Genomic DNA, 9,534 nt, shown 5'->3' on the forward strand with positions numbered 1-9,534 from the left:
TGCCCATCGACAGGACGATGTCCGACATCACCCTGTCGATGGGCAACGTCGAGCTCGAAACCGGAAAATTAAAACCCCTTTTATTTTTTTGTATGAACTATAAGTGTTGTGTCCTGTCTCGCACCGCGCGTTTTGTGTAGTGCCATCACCTTCTTTTTGTTTTGGATCTGGATATTAAAAGAAAAACAAGAAATCGTTCAACGAGAAAAACAAAATTGCGTCAAAGCCGCGAGATCAAAATTGAACCCATATGAAAGATGAATTTCTATGCCGGGCATGGTTGGAAGTGTACCGATTATCGGAACAAATTTTATAAAAGAAGATGGAATATTCTAGAAGTTTCTTAAAATTTGAACCGAAGCAACATCACTGGCAATCCTAAAATGCTATTCCCAAGCGAGGGATTCAGCAATTTTACTGGCTGCATTGTTGTAAAGCTCGTTCGCCGAGTGGTGCTGCTCCAATAGAAATCTGCCAATCTTCCAGGAATTCTTTTAGGAACTTATCCAGGTATTCTTCCAGAAGTACCGCCAGGAGATTTTACAGAAATTAATTCAAGCATTCTCTAGTAGTTCCTTCTGAGATTCCTCTTTGAATCAACAGGGTCTGTTAAAAAGCTCCGTCAGAATTTTGCTTCAGGTTTTTTAAAGCTCCATCAGGGGATTCTCCTGAGATTCATTCAGAAATCCCATCAGAAAGTTGTTCAGAGCATTTTTTTTTAGCAATTCCTCCACGAATATCATCAGGGATTCCTCCAGCATTTCTTTCGTGGATTCGTTAAGGAAGTTTTGTAGGAGTTCCTAAGGATGCCCTGAAATTCTTTGAAGATTTTCTCATGAAATTCGTTGTAGGATTTTTTTCAGGCATTCTTAGATGGATTTCGCCAGGAGCTCCTACAGATATTTCTCCACCCAAGCAATATTGTTTAGTTAAATAGAAGATGTTCTTATAAACTTCTTCTTCTTCTTCTTCTTCTTTTTATTCTTCTTCTACTTCTTGTAACCATCATAAAATCAAAATAAAAGATATTAGATTTTATGACGGTCCTTAAAACCTCTGCAAGACTAACTGGTCATCAAAATGTTACTTGGGCCGGGACTTTTCCAGAGATTTCTTCAGGAACTCCTAGAAGAACTCCTCCTAGAACTTCATCAGAGAATCCTCCAGGACCTTTTTGACGGATTTTTCAGGAATTTTGAGAGGTATTTCGCCAGGGGTTCTTTGAGGGATTGTTCCATGTCCTTCTTCAGGTACTGTTTCAGGTATTTCTCCAGGAGCTTATTCAATGATATATCCAGGAAGAGCTACAGGATTTTTTTCTTGAAATCCTTCAGGGATTTATTCTGGACTTCTTTAAGAGGTTTCTACTGAAATTGCAAGGAGCTTCAGGTATTTTATTTAGAATTCTTTTTTGGGATTTTCCTGGCATCTCTAAATGGGTTTCTTCATAAACTTTTTCAGGGATTACCCCAGTGTTTTCTGTCGTAATTATTGTTCCTCAAAGAATTTCATCACGAATTCTTCCTGGAAATGTTGGGGGATTTCTTCAGGAACTCATTCAGGTAATTTTGTAGGATTGCTCCAGGCATTCCTTCAGGAATATCTTCTGAATTTCTGCAGAAGCTCCCTCGGGGACTCCTTCTGGGATTCTTCCATGAATTTCTTGAGAAATTTTTCTTGGAATTCCTCCAGAAATACATCCTTTGAATTCATTGAGGGATTTTACCTGGAATTCCCTGCCCAAGCAACACACTTGGACATTAATAAGTTCCTGCAATTTGTATGCAACTATATTGAAAGTTATGCCATTTGAACCAATCGTCTTATTAACGACCCAGTTGCAACCAAAAAAGCGCAAGAGGTGGAGCCAATATAAAACATCCATTCGTGGTATGAACGGTTTTAATGCGCAATCCAGTTATAACCAAGATACAACTTATAGTAGACTTAAAAAATGGGGACCGATACGGCAACTAGTCAACTAGTCACCACATTCGTCACTGCCAGTAATAATGTATCAACAGTTTCGTTCATGTGATTAATAAATTGTGTGCATAAATATACCACAAATAAGGTTGACCGAGAACGTCAATTTGTGTGCCGTTCCTGATTTATCGGTAAGTTACGCATTTTAGCTCCGTATTCTCAACGCGCCCCACTATACCTATCATTTTGCGAGTGAAAATTTGGGCATTTGTGGTAAAAATTAACTCGCCATATTGATTTGACGGAGTGCATTTCAGCAGCTTATTTAATGCATTCGTAAAATGCTGAACAATTATTTTAGAATTTAGAAAGATACTATTTGCTAAATCATGTCTATGGGAATCCTTATTTATAAAGTACAACAATAGGCCATATGTATGCCATATCTATGTCATGCCGTGGAGTAAATCTCTCTGAATCTTCACAGATCTTAGTAAAGAGTATTTACTCAGTTTTATTCATATGGCCTAATGCTGCACGCGCCAAACTACCCAAAATTGGATTCTTTTGACGCAATCCCATAATTCGGCCCAAAAAGTCAACATTTGAGTGAATCGATTGAACTCACGCAAGGTAAATTGTCTTTACCTCCAGCTAAAAATATACTCAAGAGTAGGTAAATTCAACCCAAGACCCCCATCACTCAACCCAAAATTTGGGTAAATCTGCATTTACCCAAAATTGGCTTATCGGCCTCACGAACCCCCGTTGGATAGACGCATCTCTGTTTATTTACGACAACATCTGTGGGGGAGAGAGGAAAAACAACCTAATTTTGGGTAACTAATCAATTAGATATACTCATTTTAGGGTAAAATCGACCCAGAATAAGGTAGTTTGAATTTTCCGTGCAGAACATAAATAACCAAAAAAGCAGACTGTGCTGGCACCACTGGCGAGGGACCACGAACCGGTAATTAAGGCTCAAGCATCCGTCATCATTTTTCGGAAAATAAAAAGCAGTTTTCTCGCCGCAAATCAAATCTAGGATCATGAAAATATATTCACTGCATTATATTCCTCATGTGGAGTACAGTGAATATATTTTCATAGCAAAAACTTTTGTTTTGAACGAGAAAACTGCTTTCAAATGTTTGATGATGACGATGATTTCAATGACGAAAAGTTCAACGTTAACAAGTGAAACTGGTTGACAATTCACTTTGACGTTTCGATGAGGTACATCTGTCAGGAGGATGAGATAGCGAAAATTGATAGAGATTGTCGCAAATACGAGTTTTTCCAAAATCTTTATTACATATTTCTCTTAATAATAGTATAAAATTAAAGCTTATAGATTGTTTACCAGTGTTGAATTGGAATTGATTTGATTCTCGTAAGTAAATTAATGATAGTGACATGCAGAAAGGATAAAGTTGTTAATAAAAAAAAAATCTTATATCATTATCTAGTGTCGCTGGGAAATATAGGCTTAAATCTACTTAAAATTATATAATTCATACTTACCCGGCATAGTGGTTGAATCTAAAACGAATCTTAAAGCTATTGTGAGTATAGTTAACATTGAAACATACATAACATGAAATTAAAACTTGACAAATGAAACTTAGGCTACGAGGTAAACGAGACTACGCACCTATTCCATCATCCGCTGCATGAGGCGATAGAACTAAACTACTTCTTGTTAGTACATTGTAAGTCATTTGCAACATAATTCTAATAAAATAAATATTAGTTTTAGCTTCTACAAAAGCTGCTGGAAAAAATCTAGTGTTTCTGCCACCGGTCCGAACACAGACACTTGAACGTGTACTTCCCATTTACGTCGACGAGAGGCTGTCCATTTATTACGTATCGAAAATTTCACGTTTTTTGTAAAGACAATGTAAACCCATTGTAAAATTTTTCGTTGAAAACTCCTAATATTTTTGTACGTAATGTTAGATTTCTCAAAACCCCATATATTAAAATCTTCCCAGCGGTAGGTACCAATCGTTCAGTACTGCGAAAATAAGGCAGATTTTTTTTATTGGGTCAATATTATACTTCCAATCAGATTTTTTTCTATTTCACCACTTTAATTTTATAAAATTTGGAATATGTCAATAAATATATGAAGAAAAGGCTACATTTTATTTGTACACGATTTCGTTATTTTTGAAACATTTTGGTTTTTATAGTGCATTTTTTAGTTTTTATGATCACAAAAACATTTCGCCTTAAATTTTGGAACTTCTACCTCTCCTGTCAAAATTTTTCGTTATGTTCTAAATAAGTTCCAGGTGCAACATGTTTATAACAATCAGAATCAATGTTTTGGTTGATTTGGTTTGTAAACGGTTGTAACTAAGATTCGTTGAAACAATCAGATTAAACTTCAGTTACAAATTGGTTTCGCAAGTTTCGACTAATGATGACGTTTGTTTTCATTTGGCTAGTTGTTATAAAACTGTTACACCTCAGTTTGGCATTAACAACAGGATTTTAATAGGTTTTAATTTTGTTTGTTTCATGAAAACTCAGATGCAACATGTTTGCAACGATGATCATTTCTATTTTAGTTGCAGGTGCTACTTGGGTGATGATTCTTCTAAAATTTGTTGAAGGACTCCTCCAGGAATTGCTTCAGGGGTTTCTACAGGTATTCTTTGAGGCGTTCCTTCAGAGGTTCCTCATGGAGGTCATCTGAATCACTGAATGAACTTTATTTTGTGATTCCTCTAGGAGCTCCACCAGGGATTCCTCCAGGAATTAGTTCTGTGATTCCTTCATGAGTTTCTTATGTGGTTTCTCATTTAATTCCTTCAGTGAGTCCTCCATGAGCTTTTCCAGGGATTTCATCAGAAACTTCTTCAGAAATTCTCCCAGCAGTTCCTACAGGAGCATTTTTCAGGGATTCTTGCAGAAGATCCTTCAGGTATTTCTTTAAGGATTCCTCCTCGAGTACATTCACTTATTCCTCTAGTAGTATCTTCGGGAACTCCTTCAGAAGTCCCTTCAAGAATTCTTTCAGCGTAAAATTACATTGGTTTCGTTTATTTTTTTTTGGAGGATTTGCCAATACATGTCAGCGAATTGCATTTCGTCGTCACTGAAATAAAAAAAAATCGATCAGAACACTTGAAGAATTTCCTTGGGCATAGAGTATCTCGAAGTCAGTGCAAGTCTTGAGGAATTCATGTTCAACGATCAATGTATATCACAACCGAAGATTTGTGTCTCCATGTGCTCTTTTTACGATATGAAGAACTGGGGAGAGAGGGCAGTAGGGTCTGGGACCATTTGGGCAGGAACACCTATTTTGGGCACGGTTGTATTGACGTTCTAGATTTGCGCACAGAGTGGAGGGAGTATGTGTCATCATTAATGCTTCCTGAGTGGGGGTTATCAGATACAAAAAGTGGCGCCTTCTATCTCTTTCGCTTTTTCAAAGAGTTTGTCCCGTAGGAAAGAAAGAGAGCGATTTCTTGATGACGTCACCGTGCAATGGAATATAGGGCACTGCACTGTTTTTGTATGGGGTTTTGACGTTTCTTGGCCTTGTTGTTTACAAATTTTCCGTGAGAGTGCAAGAGAAGGAGATAATTTCATGCAGTGCCCTATATGTAGGTTCTACAGAACCACACTGGACGAGAACACTGTAACTATGGGTAAAAATTTAAAATTTTCTCTAATGTTAAAAATGTTACAACTAATAAATGAACATTTCCAGAGTCCCTGAAGAAGGTCCCAAACGGACCGAAGCGTCAGACAAAGTAAAATAAATAGTGTTCTTTTTTTGTCAAGACTGACAAGCCACAACGAAACAGTTTCGTAAAACAGTCGAACACACCAACAATGCCTCCTTTAACGTCCACGCCTCGTGGCCGTAGAGGGCAACCGGAAGAATCAGTGTCTTATATAGAACGAATTTCGTTTGCGATTGCAAACTACGGGAACTAATCAGGTTACGCAATCCGTAAAAGGCCCTATTTGCAGCTGCGATTACGCCTTTTCACTTCACGGGAAACGTCAATGTCACATCCCAAGTAACAATTCCATCGCTGATTGGTTTTGTTTGATTTTTATTATTTTTTTATTACAGCAATAATTAAAACTCACAGTTTTATGACTGCTTTTATGAAAACCATTAATAAAATGTTTTATAGTATACTTGAAGATATCCATAAAGACAGATTTTAATAGTAAACAAAACTTTCCGATATGTAAACCTTCTGGCAATCATTATTACCGCAATAAAACTGTTAAAACTCTCAAGAGATGGCGGTCCGTTCGATTAGTAACGACATCTGTTGGTGGAAAAGCAGAAACTACGACACTGCTAGGTTTATTGCGGTCATCATAAAAGTAAACTTGCTTTCGTTTTATTTTCGCTGATTATGGTCGTCTCCATATTGAAGAATTAGCTTACGTGAATGAAAAATAGTTAATTTTGCTTAAATTAGCAATGAATTGATAGTTTGCAACCATTTTCATAACATGCTCACATAAATAAACTCTCTGTGCTGAGTTTTCTTGTGATTCGGGATAGTTTTACTAAATTCACAAATTGATTTATTTCATTCCAAGATGATAATATTCACTATTTTCGAAGCGCATTAATTTTATGATTCTGCAACCCCAATATTCACGGTAAATTCGAATGCGCATAAGCCTACCAGCACAATAACTACTAAAATACTACTTTGAAGTAATCGCTTTCTACTTACGAATGATGTATCCTCCTGAACTTTACGTGCCATCGGAGAAGCTTCTCTGCATCTTGAGCTGTCATAGTTTTTGTTGAAAAAAAACAACAACAATCGAGAATGGGAAATATTTCAACTAGGTTTTAAAACGGGTTTATTGATACTCTTAATGCGGTTTGCAAAACCTCTCCGAGAGTGGTCCACTTAGCCGGAAGATACTCTTAAAGAGGTTATCAAGAGGTTTTGATGTATGATTCAGTTTTATTGCAAGTTTTATAAAATTAGTCATGAAGATCTCTTGTAGAGCCGAACAAAACTTAAAATGTTACTTGGGATGTCACAAGTATTCCAAGATCAACATAACTTCAACAACTTCAAACACCATCGATCACTACCTTAGCACTAAGGGGCTGTCCATAAACCACGTGGTCATAAGGGGGGGTTCGGCCAATGACCATTTTGTATGGACAAATAAAAAAATTTGTATGGACTAATGACCACGCGGGGGGGGTTTGAAAAGTCCCAAAAAATGACCACGTGGTTTATGGACAGCCCCTAATACCACGCTGCCTCTACTTGCTATCATGTACTTTTTCTTGGTAGAGTTAATCGTTAAGCCTATCCTCGCTGTCTTTCTCTTCAGAGAAGCATAAAATTCCTCCACTCGATGTGACCCCCCCCCCCCTCATTTCACCTAATCATACGCTGCTTTAAAAATAATGAACGAATGGCGAGTCTGTAAGTTGTATTCCCAAATTTTTTTTAGGGTCATCCGTAGGTTAAAAAAATGATCAGTCCCTCACGACAACCAGCCCGGTATTTGCGGGACAGTACCTTATATGCCGAATTTAACCGGGTATTTCCTCTGTAATTGGCAGACACTAGCCTGTGCTTTTTCTTGTAAATTCGACATAATATCAGGACATCCAACCAGCTGGTAGGCATTTTTTCATCATCCCAAACCTTTACAATATTCTGGTGGATCGAATGATAGTCTTCCGGAGGAAGAAGCGCCAGCCGGAAGAACGTGATCGTGAGGCGATGGAAGAGCTGTACCGTGCAAAGGACACACGGAAGTTCTACGAGAAGCTGAATCGCTCGGGCAGAGGTTTTGTGTCACAAGCTGACATGTGCCGAGACAATCACGGGATTCTTCTCTCGAGCGAGTGTAAGGTGGTCGAGAGGTGGCGGCAGCATTATGATGTACACCTCAATGGTGACGTTGCAAGTACCGAAGGTGGCCTGGTAACGGATCTAGCAGTACGAGCACAGGACGAAAGATTTCCAGCACCTAACCTCCAAGAGATTGAGGAGGAGGTTGGCCGGTTGTAAAACTACAAAGCCGCTGTAGCAGATTAATAACCTAAAATAAGGTGGGGAAGCACTGGTGAGAGCACTACACTATGTCGTTACCAAGATTTAGGAGGAGGAAGTATTACCGGAGGAATGGATGGAAGGTATCGTGTGTCCCATCTACAAAAGGGCGACAAGTTGGATTGCGGGAACTACACAGCTAATCGCATTCGGTAATTTTTACCGAAATCTCAACCGCTGAGCGTTCGGTAATGGATTTTTAACGAAATTCTGTAAAAAAATAACAAATTTCGGTAAAATGTTATCGTTTATCTGTCAAACTCTAACAAACTTCGGTAGAAGTTGCTACCTTTACCATTTTTTTCCTGTAAAATAAACTTAACGGTTGAGATTTCGGTAAAACATTACCGAAGTCGGTGATTTTTTTCTAACTGTGTACCGCGCGATCACAATACTGAGCGCTGCCTACAAGAAACTCTCTCAAATTTTATGCCGCCGTCTATCACCGATTGCAAGAGAGTTCGTGGGGCAATATCAGGCTGGATTTATGGGTGAACGCGCTACAACGGACCAGACGTTCGCCATCCGCCAGGTGTTGCAGAAATGCCGCGAATAAAACGTGCCCACATATCACTTGTTCATAGATTTCAAATCGGCATATGATACAATCGATCGAAAACAGCTATGGCAGATTATGCACGAATACGGATTCCAGGATAAACTGATACGATTGATCAAGGCGACGATGGATCGAGTGATGTGCGTAGTTCGAGTATCAGGGACACTCTCGAGTCCCTTCGAATCTCACGGAGGGTTACGGCAAGGTGATGGTCTTCCGTGCTTGCTGTTCAACATTGCTTTAGAGAGTGTAATTAGGAGAGCGGGGATAAACACGAGTGGATCGATTTTCTCGAAGTCCGTTCAGTTGCTTGGTTTCGCTGATGATATTGATATTATAGCTCGCAAATTTGAGGCGAAGCCGGAAACGTACATCCGACTCAAGAATGAAGCCAAGTGAATCGGATTAGCCATTAATGTGTCGTAGACAAAATACATGAAGGTGAAGGGCTCTAAGGAGGAATTTTTTATTCTTCAATCACTTAACCTAATTTACAGCTCTATTGTCCACTAGGGCACTGCGTGAGCGATTCCAATTGGCAGCTGCACTTACACATTGTACAGCGCCTAAATGTATTCTATTCTTATTCCATTAATTCTAATTCAAACTGGTAGCCTTTTGCGCTGCTGTCACTTCTCTACCCTGTCCATGGTAGAATGATGAGCACACGATGTTGCTGTGTGGCTCTTGTTCCATTTCCAGTCCGATTGGGGGTCCATTATGAGTTGCCGTTAGCCGATATCCAAGTTTCCGGGTCCGTTAGAGCATATGCTCAGATGAGGATCAGATGTCAGCCGCTCTCGGGGGGAAGAGCACCTGACGAAAAATTGCATGTGCCGGGACTGGGATCGAACCCATGACCATCCACTTATGAAGTGAACGTGTAGCCACTACGCTACGGGCCCCGGCTGAGGAGGAATTACCACGTCCGCCACCCCAAATTTTTATCGACGGTGATGAAATCGA

The 9,534-nt window shown here is 39.1% G+C and overlaps 1 protein-coding gene across 1 annotated transcript in view; it reads left to right on the plus strand.

Moving 5' to 3' along the window:
* LOC134288589 (uncharacterized protein DDB_G0283357-like) overlaps positions 1 to 9,534 on the plus strand; it is a 498,750-nt gene that overhangs the window by 302,155 nt on the left and 187,061 nt on the right. The gene's annotated exons all lie outside the window — the stretch shown is intronic.

The sequence above is a fragment of the Aedes albopictus genome, chromosome 2 (assembly GCF_035046485.1).
Source record: "Aedes albopictus strain Foshan chromosome 2, AalbF5, whole genome shotgun sequence".
Taxonomy (NCBI): Eukaryota; Metazoa; Arthropoda; class Insecta; order Diptera; family Culicidae; genus Aedes; species Aedes albopictus.